General features: G+C 34.4%; 1 protein-coding gene across 3 annotated transcripts in view; it reads right to left on the bottom strand.

The window, feature by feature from the left end:
- Nucleotides 1–13200, bottom strand: part of rev1 (REV1 DNA directed polymerase) — a 247872-nt gene extending 234672 nt beyond the window's left edge. For 2 of the 3 annotated variants that reach the window (XM_073912188.1, XM_073912189.1), the window contains exons 1-2: nucleotides 12372–13200; nucleotides 8743–8939 (exon numbers count right to left, since the gene is read on the bottom strand). The gene's annotated coding sequence lies outside the window, so the exon portion shown is untranslated. Of the gene's footprint in view, nucleotides 1–8742; nucleotides 8940–11676; nucleotides 12016–12371 lie in introns of those variants that run through there. The other variant, XM_073912190.1, reaches the window with a different exon arrangement.
- Nucleotides 13201–15813: the final 2613 nt, after the last annotated feature.

Raw genomic sequence — 15813 nt, 5'->3', positions numbered from 1 at the left:
CACTTGTGTCGAAATAGACGCCATTACAGGCCTCTCCATGTAGCACCATTGACTCAAAGCGTCCTCTCTGACAGGTTTGTGTGTGTGTGTGTGTGTGTGTGTGTGTGTGTGTGTGTGTGAGTGTGTGTGTGTGAATTCGCACTGACAGGTAAGTGATGGCAGCGCACACCTCCCTCTCACTGTCAACAACCCTCAGCATTCAAGAGCACACTAAACACCATTACAGATAAAACACACGTAAATATTAGTGCAGGGAGTGTGTGTATATGTGCTGAGCCAAGCGCACTGAGCTGAAACAAAACACAGACTACCGACTGTACATCCACATCAGTAAAACACCTTGCTTAAATGTTACTGAGCTTAAATAAACAGACACTAAGACGAAAACAGCCAATTTTACTTTTTTATGAAGTGTCTTTTCAGAATAATTTAACGAAAAGCATCTATTATACACCATCAAGTGTTTCTTCTATAGCACTTAAACCATTTGTGTCTTTATATTTCAATTCAAATACATATTTTAAAAGGCTGTTTTGTCAATCTGAGTTTTACCTCCTGTGTTGAGCAATAAATGTCCACTTCAGCAACACTGACAGACAGCAAACCTTATTCTTTTATTCATATCTATATTCTGAAGGTTTTTACTGAGGCGTACGTTGTTCATGCATAAATTGAATGATTGTATACAATACAAAAATATATAAAATGTACATTTTTTATTGACTATTCAAGGTTTTACAAACTATGGAGTGAAAATAACATATTCCTATAATCCCCTTAGTAAAAACCATTCACTCTAATACGCCAAAAAAAGTATGAAATATCACTCATTTGTTTTCCTCGCCACAGCGGAATGAATCCAAAACTATTTCAGCCAAGGGCTGATCTAGGGGTAGGGCAAGAGAGGCATTGGCCCTTGTTTAAATCAGGTCGTGTGTTCGTTTTTTAGACAAATATATTAAAACTGAACAAATTTGATAGTCATGTGCGAGTAGACTAAACATGTCATTCGTTGATCAGAGTTACAAGGTTTATTTTCAGGGATTCCGCTCATAGCTGTCATTTTTGCGTTATTCTAAATGACCATTTTGAGCTGTTATGGCAACAGTAAAAGTGCGCTTCATGGTGAAGTCGATAGCGAAAGCAAATAATTCAAACGGTGCAATAGCACGAGTTGAATAACTTGCCCCCCTCTCTGTAAACTGTGGCCCCACCTTGGCCCCTGCCTTTAAAAATTCCTAGATCCGTCACTGATTCCAGCATAAGTTTTACCCAGCGGATGCCCTTCCAGCCACAATTAGGAATCATCCACACACATTGAATAAACTCAATTTGATTGAGGGCAGGATTTCCATCTAATAAATTTGTTTAGCACCAACTAACAAAAAAAAAACTATTTACACAATTAAAGGCAATTGCGTTGGTCCAACGTGATTTTATCAAATAGTTTAAATATGTTTGTATTTTTATTCAACTTAAACTCAAAAGGTCTGATAATATCATGTATGTCTATTATGTGTCGTACATTTCTATCCTAAATGAACTAAAAGAGCCATTTTTAAGCTTATTTCATGTCTTATAGTTGATTGAGAACTAATTTTACTACATTTATTGGTCACTGAGCAAAGCGACAAACTACATTTTTGCTAATTAAGCTGCCAACACCCAAAGCATGTATGCATCTGCAAGGTGTATGCATCCCAAAACTCACAGCATTACATGAAACTCTTCTAAATCTTCAAACTAAAGTAAAGATTAAATTCTAACAAGTCTTTCTATTAACCTTAAACACCTAAGAAGATTACTTTCACTGCCAATATTTCTCTCTCTTAATTCAATCCCACACAAAGCTTGCTGGGAACTACAATTCCCCTAACCAGGTAGTTGGACCAACACACTTCCTTCATGTCATCCCAACACAAAACACTTAAGTTAACCTAATGGTTTACAAATTTAAGTGGACTGGACATAAAACAAATAAATTGGGCTAAGAAATGATGAGAATTGTGTTGTTTCTGCTCATTTTAAACAGGCAGTTTGAACAAGCAGCAGCAATCATTTTTTGAGTGCATACGCACTCATTCACACACACACTCATACACTATATACAATTTGGTTAATTCAATTCTGTACTGCATATCTTTGGACTGTGGGGAAAACTGGAGCACCTGAAGAAAAACCCACAAGCATGGAATATTTTAGTGTATACTTTTGTGATAGGATGTGCAAAAATCACTGCATATTCAGACATAAATTTTTGAAAAAATGTTTACAATTAAATTCCTAATGTAATCAATCAGATGGGCGATAACTATTGGCTTTGCTTTTTTTTAGTTTTTACCTATTTACCTGCAGTGTCTCACCTTCAGCAGATCAGGGTCAAACTCTATAGCTGAGCCTCAATAGGCACTGCTCACCAACTAAGCAGATGCTGTCTGAAATCTACATCATATTATCTCTAAACAGAACTAAACATGAACAATTTCAGACTATCTTCCATCGATTTCCTCATTTCATCTATTTGATACGGACTTGCACCTATTCCAAGCTTTTTAACTTTGTAAACGGCAAACTGTGAGGGGAAAGAAATTAAATCTGTTAATATTTATAAAAGCGCATATGAACAACATTTGCTGAATTATATCTAATTTCATAAGGCGGAAAGAATATATTATGGTGCATTCAGACAAGTAAAGCAAAGGACATCCAGGCTGACCATCTGTAAAACTTGCCTAATGATCTGATTGTGAACTCTAGGTGGATATCAGAATGCTTAATTGACTGTACTTTGAATGGCGGATTCAGTGCTAATGTGAATGAACAGAAGACAGACTTTAGTAAGAAAAACACTTACACGGGTGTCAGACCGCTGTAATATTTTCCAGCTGAATAACAAAGCGGAGCAGGTATTAACCAGAAATAGCATGAATGACAGTGGGGGGAAAACATGATTAATATTAACACCTTTGTGTGAGCTCTTATTAAAATGACTGTCCTTGAAAAATAAATAAATTATTGAAAACTCTGAGAATGGCAAAGGCAAGTACCATTCAAAACCAAGTGAGAAATGTACCACTCTTGTTTTCATACTCTTTAATCTAAAAAAAAAAACACTATAATTGAACTCTATCTCTCATCATATGCACACAGATACAAACATGCTTATGTATGTATAAAAGTATATACCAATTTTTTAAAACATCATAAAAGATGTATATTATTGTCATTTTAAAAGACGAAAAATACTAATTAATTCTCATTTAAAATGTTATCATTTGCCATTCTCCTTCAAATGATTTTTTTTCCAACAAGATGTTTTTAATCCATAAAAATGGCATCAAACTTAGTATGATCACTAATTATTTTATGTATTCAGATATGCATTTATATAATACAATTGAGTTTGTTTTGTTTTTAAACATGATTGTCATCCTCAAAAATTTAACATTATTAAGTCAAGTTAAATTCTATTTATTGTATAAATTGCATTGTTTTACAATATCGATAATGTTTATACAATAATGTTTAAATTGATCAAAAAACCAGCCTCTTCGCAAAAAACCCACATCATGTAACAACATGGCTTAGATATGTCAACATATTAGGGCTGAACAATATACCGTTATGGCATCGATATTGCAATGTGATGTCAATTGCTGATTTATATCATTTATAAAATATTTTTTTACAAAAAAAAAAAAAAATTTTCAAGCTATTAATACAATGATGACCATGTTATTATAAATTTGACAGTTTAATTTCTGTACTTGAATATTGTAGACTCTCCAGAAAATCATAAAGCATTGTTTATTTAACTTTTATTTTTGATCTGAGTAATTCCATGCAAATGTCAACCTTGCCATGAAAAAAAGTTTTCGACAAAATATCAAAACCGTTTCTGCATTTGTTTTTGTATAAGCAAGTATTTTACAGTGCTTTAAAATTACTCAAAAATGTCTCTGTTAATGTTTTCAAACTATTATATCACACAAGTGCCAATTCCACATCCGTCACATCCATAAGCAAGCTTTTTCCTGATAAATGCAAAAATATGTTAAATAAAATCAATAATTTTGGTTCTATAGAGAGCCAACTCTTATCATTTAGATTAGCATTGTATATGTTTAGATTAGCATAGTTTCTATTGAATAGTGCAGTTTAATTCACAGAATTTCTACAAATTATGTTGTACACTGTAAACTCACAAACTTGTTTCGTCACATCCATAACGCATGTCCATTTTCCTAGTTCAAAATGTGAAAAGCTTCAGAATAGTATGGTTCTGCTCCCTTAACTCTGTAGTTAGTTTTTTTGTAAAATATAAACAGATGTTTCAATATAATGTTAACATACACTTTCTCTGTGAATTTATATTTTGAGATTTTACTGGAAATTCCACATCAATAACGCTGGATTTGCTCATCTATCAGATTTTTAATTTATTGAATTTTATGGAGATTCGCTAAATAAAAAAAACTTGATCATCCCATTCCCATGTCAGATTTATTCAAAATCATGCAGCCCTAGAACATATCTCCAGTGAATCTGCAATGTAAATATCTCACAGCTTCTTTTTGTAGCCAAAATAGAAGACAAATATACATCTATACTGAGAATATTAAAAACAATTATATATATATATATATATATATATATATATATATATATATATATATATATATATATATATATATATATATAATGTATGTATATAGTAAGAACTTGCTAGTAAAAAAACATAAAATCACAAAACAAGTCAATATGAAATATGCGCTTAAAACAGATAATGCAGCAACCCATTGTGCTGCAGCCCCAATGAAAAAGCCACTGCACCTCATCCAATAGCACAAGAGACAAATTAGGCAAGCGATTCCCCCAAACTGGCAAATAATGCTATCAACATCCCATCAGAAAGTCAGCAGACCTCCACTAATTCTCCCCCTAAATACAAAAAGACAGACAAAAGGAGATAAATGTGAGCGAGGTAATAGTCGTACATCATCTCCCTTACGTACACACGCTGTCAATAGGCCTTGGCGAGGTCTTGGCGCTAATCACTAGCGCTAGATAAAACTGTGAGGGTTAATGGTCCATACGGCCCTGCGGCACAAGAAGGATCAAGATAGCAGGCAGGCCTCTGTATCACTGCCCTCAACAAATCCATCGCTCGCTTGCTCTCTCTCTCCGCAGTGGAGGACGGACGACTTGTTAGGTGGGGGCAATCGATTCAAGCAGAGAGCACTCTTTTACAGCCCAACATTCAGAGCTGCAAAACTTATTGTAAAGTCAGCGGGTGAAAGGGAGGGAGTCTCGCCCTAAAGCGCTCCCTTTTGTAGCCCTGTCACCTTGCTCGCAGATTTATAATGCTCCATTACAAAAGTGTGCATCGAAGCCCTATTCAATTAGCCTATCAAATTCTTTATGGCCAGATTGTGAATGGGTTATCAGGGCTGGAGATAAGAGAATTTACAGAGCTCGTAATGATTCACAACAAAAGGGCTTTGCGCACGCAATGTGCTCCCTGTGCCTTTATTAAAAAAAACAAATAACCTGTCCTGAATTTAATCAGGCTTAATATGCTTTAAAACACAATCGAGGAACATTGCGTAACTGATAGAGAAAAATGTGACCTAATTCATTTACAGAGTATTACAAGTGTGTGTGTGTCATACAATATACTGTAAACTAGGGCTGCAAGATATTGGGAAAAAAAAAACGTACATTGCAATATTTTTATTTCCTGTAGTTTATAGAGATATTTCACCAACTAGCTTGAATAGCTTTATTTTGAAATATTTAATACATTTTTATTGAATGGGAAGATTTTCCCAGTGATGTTTTGCAGCTGGAAGGGCATCCGCTGTGGAAAACATGCTGAATAAGTTGGCGGTTCATTCCACTGTGGCGACCCCTGATTAACGAAGGAACTAAGCTGAAAAGAAAATGAATGAATGAATGAATGAATGGGAAGATTTAGTAAAGGAGTGCAGCTTCAAAAAATATATTAGACTAATAACCAGCCTAAGCATATACAGTAAAGCAATGGTATAATTGAGTCTAACATGTTTTTAGGTACAGATATAAAATAATCAAACGAACAATAAAGTTGTATAGTTGTATATGTCTTCATTATATACATTATTAAATACAAAAAATTTTTTACAAAAGGCAATAATTCCTTGTGACCAAATGCTTTAAGTTCATTTAAAATGCTTACAATGCTTACGGTCACAGGCCTTAAAACAAACTTTCTAGAGTTTATGGTTAAACTGAAATGACTCCACAATTGTACCTGGCCAACTATGGATTTGCTCTTCAGTGTTTGGGCTTTCAGCAGTGAAAATTAAACCACACTGAACTGAACTAAGTGAAAACTGGAGTTTCAATCTACTAGAACTTCTATGTTAAGCTGCTTTGACACAATCTACATTGTAAAAGCGCTATAGAAATAAAGATGAATTGAACTGAACTATAATCCTGACTCCACATTACAGATCCTGCAATGTGAATAATGCACATTCACACATTGCGATATCGATGCTACAACGATATATTGTGCAGCCCTACTGTAAACACACAAAAAACACACATGAACTTATATATACGGTTGAAGTCAGAATTATTAGCCCCATTTTTTATTAGCCCCCCTCTGTTTAACGGTGAGAAGATTTTTTCAACACATTTCTAAACACATATCTCATTTCTGATAAATTATTTATTTTATCTTTGTCATGATGACAGTAAATAATATTTTACTAGTTATTTTTCAAGACACCTCTATACAGCTTAAAATGACATTTGAAGCCTTAACTAGGTTAATCATGTTAACTAGGCAGGTAAGGGTAATTAGTTACCCGCTATTGTATAACGATGGTTTGTTCTGTAGACTATCGAAAAAAATGTTGGCTTAAAGGCGCTAATAATTTTGACAAAAACAATTTTTTTAAATTAAAATCTGCTTTTATTCTAGCCAAAGTAAAACAAATAAGACTTTCTCCAGAAGAAAAAATATTATCAGACATACTGTGAAAATTTCCTGAATCTGTTAAACATTATTTGGGAAATATTGTTTTTTTTTTGTTTGTTTTTATTAAAGGAGGGCTAATAATTATGACTTGTTATATTGTAAATATGGTACGTTAAAAACTAATTTTATATATTTTATTTTGATATTCAAATGACTATTATTGTTGCTACTATAATTATAAGAGGAAAGATAAGGGAAAGATTTTAATAAAGAGCTTACTAGTTTGAAAAGGATATACTGTATTATAGTATATGAAACACACATATTTATTTATAATTATAATTGGATTTTTTGGTCTTTGTAGTGTATAAAAAGTATCCGAACATACTTTTCAAATGAAACGGAACTATATTCAGTTAAATTCTACTGCATTTATTTGATTTTTTGACATTCAATTAATTTAATTATAATTTCATATAATAATTTAACTAATAATATAAATAATTATTAAACTAATAATGCTGTTATCATGATTATGTATATTATTATTATTGATAATAATGACTATTAGTATTATTAATTATAATTTTCCCAGTGATCGGTTGCTGATAGAAGAGCATTCACTGCATAAAACATATACTGGGTAAGTTGACAGTTCATTCCACTGTGGCGACCTCTGCTTAATAAAGGGACTTTATATAAAGTCCAAAAGAAAATGAATAAGTGAATGAATGAATGAATGAATAATAAAAATAGAAAAATGTATTATTATTTTTTATAATTAATAACGATAATTATTATTTTTTTTATTATTATTGATATTGTTTTTATTAATAATAATAATAATTGTTAATATTACTAATATTATGTATTGTTATTAAGTATTATTATTATTATTATATGCAAATACATTACTAAAAATTAAGAGTCTATTAATTTGAACAGGTTAATAAATGTTGTGTGTGCATGTATAATATAATGGACACTCAAGGTTATTTATGTATCTATATTTGTGTGTCTGTGTATAAATGTGTGCATGCACATTGCATATACACAAATTTAAATACATAGGCTACCCTACAGGGAAAATCTCTCTAACCTTACAAAAGAATATGCACTGTAGGCTTCTATAATATAAACATATTCATATACATCTGCTCCATATATTCTTATAAAAGCACACACACACACACACACACACACACACACACGCATCAGACCTGCTCTGACATTCATATTCAAACCATAGACCCGCATGTCTCAATTCTGAATGACAAATAGATTGTGACGACTAGAAAATAGCACTCAATTTCCTTTTCACTAATGGAGCCAATACACTGTCCCCTGGATCGATGGAGAAGCGCCGTGAGACGCTGACCATTACTGTGATTGAATCTCCACTTTGACGCTCTAATATGGAAGAGACTGTGCTACTTTAAGTACAGTGCTTCTTTTAGGCCGAGAAGATGGATTAATACAGTCTCTCTCGCTATGAAAGATGGCCCAGCTCTGTATAGCGGATCTGTCTCTGCTAATGCGCATCACATACAAAAATACACCCGCTAAGTAAAGCAGCGAGCTGGCAGTCAGAGCCCATGTCAATTTAAAAAGAAAGTAAAAGCACATACAAACACTCACGTCAAAAAAAAAAACTGTGTGCATGACCTGTGACCCTGTCGGGCTAAAGAAGAAAAATAAATAAAAACAGTGTGCGCAAGTAAAGGAAAGGATAACAGTTATAACAAAATGGAAATGCAAAACGCCTGGAGGTTTACCTGAGAGGGAGTGGTTGACATTTGGACATCTGTCAATCAAGTGTTCAATGGTTGTGGGCATGAGGCTGTTGTCATGGATACGGCTGTAGGTAAAAATGTGCAGCCTGCTGGGTCACTCCTTTGACTGCGCTGTTCGCAGAGGCCCTGCGCCCTCATTCAGGTAGCAGCCAGGGGCAGGTTCCCATGCCAACGCCCATCTATTTGTGAAATGTAAAACCAGGTAGTAAGAAATGACATGATTTTCCTTTCACCTATGTTTGTATGTCACGTACACACTCACACAATGCTTAGCATAACTGAGTACACCCCGTTTTGAAAATAATTATTTTTATATATTTCTCAGTGAATATGGGTAATATATATTGGTGCATTTAAACAAAACAGAAATATTTATTAAAATAATATTTTAGTCACAGAACATCTTTAGAAATGGAAAGTAATACAATTAAATTCATGCAAAATATAGCAAAGAAAATTACAACCTACACATTTAAACTAAATTGTATATTTTTTGTTTCTCGTGATTTTTGAAAAAATTATTTAATATAATTATAAATTTGGGCTACTAATTTTTGAACTATTATTGTAAGTTATTTTGTTAGATAAGCTCTAGATTTGGCTTTAGTACTGACTAATCTAATGTACAAATATTGTATAGCTTCCTCTAGAAAATATTCATTTAAATGAGAGATTTGTGGGGTTTATATTCATATATGCTGGGCACTGTGTGTATATATAAAATAACATAGTAATAACTTGACAATTATTGGTTTCTCTGGATTTATTAAGTATTTCTTAGGTAAAGTGGTAATATTTGTATGATTATATATTGTCATTTTATTATATATTGATATATATTAAGCATTATTATTATATATTGAGCATTTTTTTAAAAATGACATTTGGTCAGAACAAGAAGTTTGCTTTCTTAACACTTCTAAAGTAAAATATTGGTATGGTATCCTCTAAAATCTAAAAATGAATATAAACATTTAAATATGTAATTTGTTTTTGGTATAAATAAAATAGTCTAGAACACATTAAATATCAAAAGGTGCAATGTTTTGTATATATTCACTTTTAGACAATACAAATATTTTAACTCCAGAAAAGGATTAGTATTTGCTGTAATAACCCTGATTTTCAATGACAACACATTAAAACATTTTTTATTCATCAATTGTGATTCTTTGAAACAAAATGCTCTAAATGACATTTCTATTACAATTTTTGAAGGTTTTTTAACAAACCTTTAGAGAATAAAATGAATTTTACCAAATTTCCCAAAGCCGTAACTGATGAATCCAGGGAAACTTCAAATTAGCAATTTGTCTCTTAATTTTTTTCCAAAAAAAATCAATCTCTCCAACAAAGAAGAACTGGGATAGAACATTAACATACAAGCATGAGAGAGATTCATCTATACCGTATGACTCTATTGTGATTCATCTAGCTATACTTTGAGAGCTAATCTTTTAAAGTTAAACATACTAATATCACTATCATGCTCATACATGGTTAAATGATGGAAATGTTTGAAATTCTCCTGATATTCTGTTCATTTATTTAAGGGACAGTGTTTCCTTTGCTAGATTCATTTGTGTGAATATTGATTCAACTTTTGATGTTTAATTGTAAAATAAATGTAATCTTAATTATCCTTAACAATGACATTTGTGCTCCTGGTAATGTTCGTGGTATTGTTCTGCTGGATAAATAAAAAGAAACAAAGGCCCTGGGTTTGTACCTGAGGTGATTTATAAATTATAGGACATTATTTTCTTCCAACTGGTACATTTTAATAAATCGGTGTTTTAATTGGGTGCTCTGTATTTAAAGTGTGATCGCTATGTGGTTAAAATCAACTTTGGCATTTAGCGAATGAATAATCAAATGTTCACCCTTTTGTCAAGCGACGATCATCGAAGCACTGACAGGTCAGTTTGAGCAGTTTATGCGGTCTTGCGCGCCCTCTAGAGGTTCAATAGAGCTACTGCATATCCCAATTTAAAGGGACAGCTCGCATAAAAATGACAATTCTGTCATCATTTACTCATCCTCCACTTGTTTCAAAACTGTTGGAGTTTTTTATATTGTTTAACACAAAGACAAAGTATTTTGAATGATGATGGAAACCTGTAGCCATTTAAATATTTATCCCAATATGGATGCCAATGGCTAACAGTTGTCTTGAGGAGTAAATTCTGAGAAAAGTTTTATTTGGTGTGAACTGTCCTTTGATGGCAAAGTTACAAATGCAGCCAATGATTCAGTCTCATTCTGTTCAAAATCTGATCTCAGGTATGGTGTTCTCTCGAACAACATGCAATTTCTCTGCTGAAAAGCATGCAATGGAGGTACATGAGGCTGAGAATATAAAAGCTCCTGCTTGTGTTTTTAGGGGTTTGTGTCGAAGTTAAGATATGACAGAATGTTAACGTGTAGATTAACTAACGTTATCCCTTAACACCATAACACGATTTAACAGGTACTTCGCTTAAAGAACCAATTACAACAATTGTACAAGTTAGTACAAATGTTCCCTTGAGAACACAATTCAACAGTAGGCTAATAGTTGTCCCCTGCGTCAATTAACTGTTAACTTAGCCATGGACATATTATAGTAAAACGTTGACAACTTTGTTGACGTTTTATTAAACGTTTTACTTTTATTAACGTTAAATTCGAACTGATGACAGTAGAAAAGAGTTCATATAGTAGATACTACGTGAAACACTGTTATACGATTTGTGTGTGTGTGTGTAGTTAAAATACCTCAATAAGCTGCATGGTGATTCATAATCATAACCAACATCATAATCGTCAAACACCATAATGTGGTGGTGTACAGCATTTACATACAAAAAACAGGAATTTGTGTTTATAAGTAATAAAAAAAACTGGCACAGGGCCCGTTCAAAAAGCATTACTTGCCTGTGTAGTAAGTTCGTCTCAAAGTTGAGGTTGTTTTACCCCTAACGTATTTTCCGATTTCAACCAGCTGCCGCGCTTTTTTTTAGTGTAATGTTATTATGGCTTCTCTTCTTCGATTTTCTCATAGAGCAAAGCTGCCATCTGCTGTTGAGCTGCAGTACTACAGTCATTTCAGCTTCGAAAACAACTGACTGACAGGTAGGACCAGGCAGCTGATTTATATGGTTATACTATGAAGATTAAGAAAATAATAACACGTCGTTGACAAGTTCGACGTACAGGTTAAGCGGTGACTGGAAAATGGTGTTCGAGACCTTTAGGCGTAACCGTCGTTGACTCGTAAACGTGCACGTGCTTATTTAGAATTATTCAAGCTCGGTTTTTAAACTATTTCATGAGTTGTCATCTAAAAGTTTGCCAAGTTGTTTAATGTATGAAAACTGTACGAGTGGAGGAAGATATTATCCTCCTCTAAATGGCTGTTATCAAAAAAGGTGTTTTGCTGGCACTTATTTTAAGTAGCTGCTTCTGCTAAGCGAATTAAATGAACTTATTTTCTTCTGTAATTTACCCTCTTAATCGCCCAATTAGTTGACAAACTCCTTTAACAACTCCGAAAATTAGCTTTTTTAAGCTAATCTTTACACAAGCCACAAACCTCTCAATATTACCACAACAGTTAAAGACTCACGTACTGTTGATAGCTGGTGATTTATTTGAGTGTCATTAAGCAGCACCAGAAGTTCTGCTATATTTATATATTTTTTAAATCCTGTTTTTCCACTCAGAAAATGACATTTTAAAGTTTGTCTTCATGGCACAAGTTGTAGATGTAGCTGTAAATTCCAATCATGTTTATTCAAAATGTCGTGGCACGGTGGCATACCTTAATTCAAAGTCATGAGTTTATTTTAAAAAGTAACTTACGACGGAAACAGCCTCGTCAAAACCTGTCAATATATTTAACTCCATGAATAATGTCAAAGCAGAGGAGAAAAGAAAATAATGGAATTTAAGCAACCAATTTTGCCGTTTCATGTTGAAAAACTGACAGAAAAGACATCCAGGTCCACCAAAAGAGCTGCATTAATCCCTTATAAGCGAGAACACAGTTTTTCCTCAGGTTTGTGGTAATCCAAGTTCAAGTACAAATCCAAGTTGCTGTAGTCCATTTGCCCTTTGCCCTCCGCGACACATTCCTCATGGTTCAGATAATCCACTACTTTTTCCAAGAGAGACGAGTTTGGGAGCAGAATCCACAACACCAGCCAGAAGTTTTCCAGAATATAAACCTTTGCTCAGAGGAAAAAGGAGCAAAAAAGCAGTTGAAAAACTTGACAGGTCAAGGCACAGGAAGAGCGAGAGGCCTTTGAGAAAGGTCAAAATGAGAAAAGTTGCAAGAAATAAGCAAACAAGGAAGAGCATGAGGAAAATGAGAAGACCACATCAGGAGCATGAGAGAAATAGAGAGAGAGAGACGAAGAGAAACTGGTGGTTACCAGAACCACCCACTGTGAAGACTGCAAATGAAGAGTCCAGGACCAATCCTTCCCTCCCCTCATTCACAAAGCCATAGTCCTGCACTGCCTTCTAGCCTTTCCACAGCATGAATATATTACTAGCCACACAATGACGTTGCTTATTGTTTATGAATTACCGGCCTGCCTGACAACAAAGGCTATTTTCATAAGAAAACTCTAATTCATTTCAGTTCCTATTTGATTAGAGGCAGAAGAAAAGAAGCCCTTCGGTCATAGCCCCCAGAGGACTGTTTTTATTCAGTCCGTATGAATAGGGCTTTATTGCTCTTCTTTTCAAAAGCTGACGGGGAAAAGCTTTTAGAGTTAAACATTGACGAAAAATTATTGGGCGGCTGTTTTTGTGCAATAACAAACCCCTTCAAAAGGACACTGAGCTCTTATCCTTCCACCACTCACTCACTCTTTTCTCTTTCTTTTTTGGCAAATTGTAAAGCCTGGAAATTAATGACAGACAGTAGCAAAAGAGGGAGAGGGAGAGAGAGCAAAAGAGAGAGACCAGCTCAGCTACAATGCATGTCAAATCTAAATGATCACAGGCTACTGAATAGACCAAAGGAGAGAAAGAAAGGGAGAGACAGGGTCTTAGACAAGCATGCGTGTGCGTGTGTGTCTATGGACTGGTCAAAAGCTAATTGATTCCATGTCCACTGAGTCCAAGTCATACCTTTCGCATTTCAACAACAGGTAACTGCATGATAATACCTGGAAGTCAAACTTTTTGCACTGTTTCCTAAACTTGCACTTCAAAGCAACATGAATATCATTAACGCAGGTTTAAAGCATCTTTTGTGTCCTTTCCACAAAACAGCGTCTCTGAAAACGACACCCGTCTTCCAAACTCGATATGCTGCAAAAAAGCAAAGCGAACCTCAGAGAACAAAAATGAAAAGGCCAACCTGGCATTTATCAGCGGGTTTTATCTATACACTAAAGGATAAATCAGGATAAATCAGGGCTTCCTTTTATCAGGAGGGCATTATGCTCCTTTGTATTTATGCAGGAATATTTAACAGGAGACAAAAGGTGACTTTCTCCTTATTCATCTGCGAACAAGGCAATGCTGGCATTCTGAAAAGCCTGACATTTGAGCTTTTTGCCAACACCAGCAAAATTATATCCTTTCCATTGTAAATCAATGAAGTAGAATCATCGCCCACAAAGGGACTAGATTGCCTTGTCACTGTAATAGAGCCTGGTGCATGCACAACCTTCACCCAGAACTGTTGTGTGCTGACGAAAGACATAAAGGGCATAAAGTCACCCTTGTCGTTATGCCCTTCCCCTTGATGGAGTACAGAAACCTAACTTTAACTCCTGAGCTACCGCACCCAACATGTTTGTTTGTTCACACACAGTTAACACAGGTGTGAGATGAGTTATCTCATTATTCATCTGATAAACATGATGTCAGGTTAAGAGTTGCAAAAATGTTCTATCAATGAAAATAAAAGTAACTTGAGACATTTGTAATGGTACTAAGACTTGTAAAATACTAATACAAAACACTTTATAAAGGGCAGCACGGTGGCTCAGTGGTTAGCACTCTCACCACGCAACAAAATAGTCGCTGGTTTGAGTCCCAGTTGGGCCAGTTGACATTTCTGTGTGGAGTTTGCATGTTCTCCTCGTGTTCATGTGGGTTTCCCACACAGTCGAAAGACATGCGCTATAAGTGAATTGAATAAACTAAATTGTGCAAGTGTGTATGGGTATTTCCCGGTAATAGGTCACATAGATCACACATAGAAGGTAAATCGCATCATCAAGACATGGGCTATTTATACTATTTATATGCAGCAAACCATTTGGAAGCATTAAAAGTGTCCAAGAAGATGTCCAAAATCTTTACACGCATTGACCCAGAAACTGTTTAGATGCAGGTCACTGATGAGAAAATGTCAGATGTTTACAGTATTATGACCCAAATGGCCTCAAACACTCAGCAGGCACAAGACATCAACATGACATCAGATTGACGTTGTACCCCAACGTCATGGGGACATAGCATTTTGTTTATAAATGAAAATAGTATTGACATTAGAGCCCATTGTCAGGCCGATGTCAACATTCAACCTAAAATCATCCAAATATCAATGTCTAATGATATTACAGCTTGATGCTGTGTGGACGATACCAATATGATGTCTTTCAGATGTTGGATTCTGGTTGCCATACCTGATGAATGAATGTCAGTATTTGACATCAATATGACGTTGGTTTAAGATATTGGCTCAACGCTGGATTTTTGTTACTTTCTAACACGAGATAAAATCAAATAAATATCAACATCATTTGATCGTTATTAGACATCAAAATAATGTTGTGCTTAAAGGCGGGCTAGACATTGAATTTAGGTCATCTGGCATCACAATATAAATCTAACCTAATATTTACGTCTTATGATGTTGTTTGCCTGCTGGGCAATAACTAAATGCACTACAGAATGTTACGTTTACACACATCCACAAATTAGATGTAAATGCCTCAGCTTTTTAGTCATGCATCAGTAATACTCACAACTCTTGAGTACTTTTGAAAGGGCTACTTTTTACTCATACTTTAAGGAATATTTACAACAAATGCTTTTAATCTGCTT

This window comes from Danio rerio, chromosome 9 (genome assembly GCF_049306965.1).
Source record: "Danio rerio strain Tuebingen ecotype United States chromosome 9, GRCz12tu, whole genome shotgun sequence".
Taxonomy (NCBI): Eukaryota; Metazoa; Chordata; class Actinopteri; order Cypriniformes; family Danionidae; genus Danio; species Danio rerio.
This window is presented reverse-complemented; position numbering and strand designations above follow the sequence as displayed.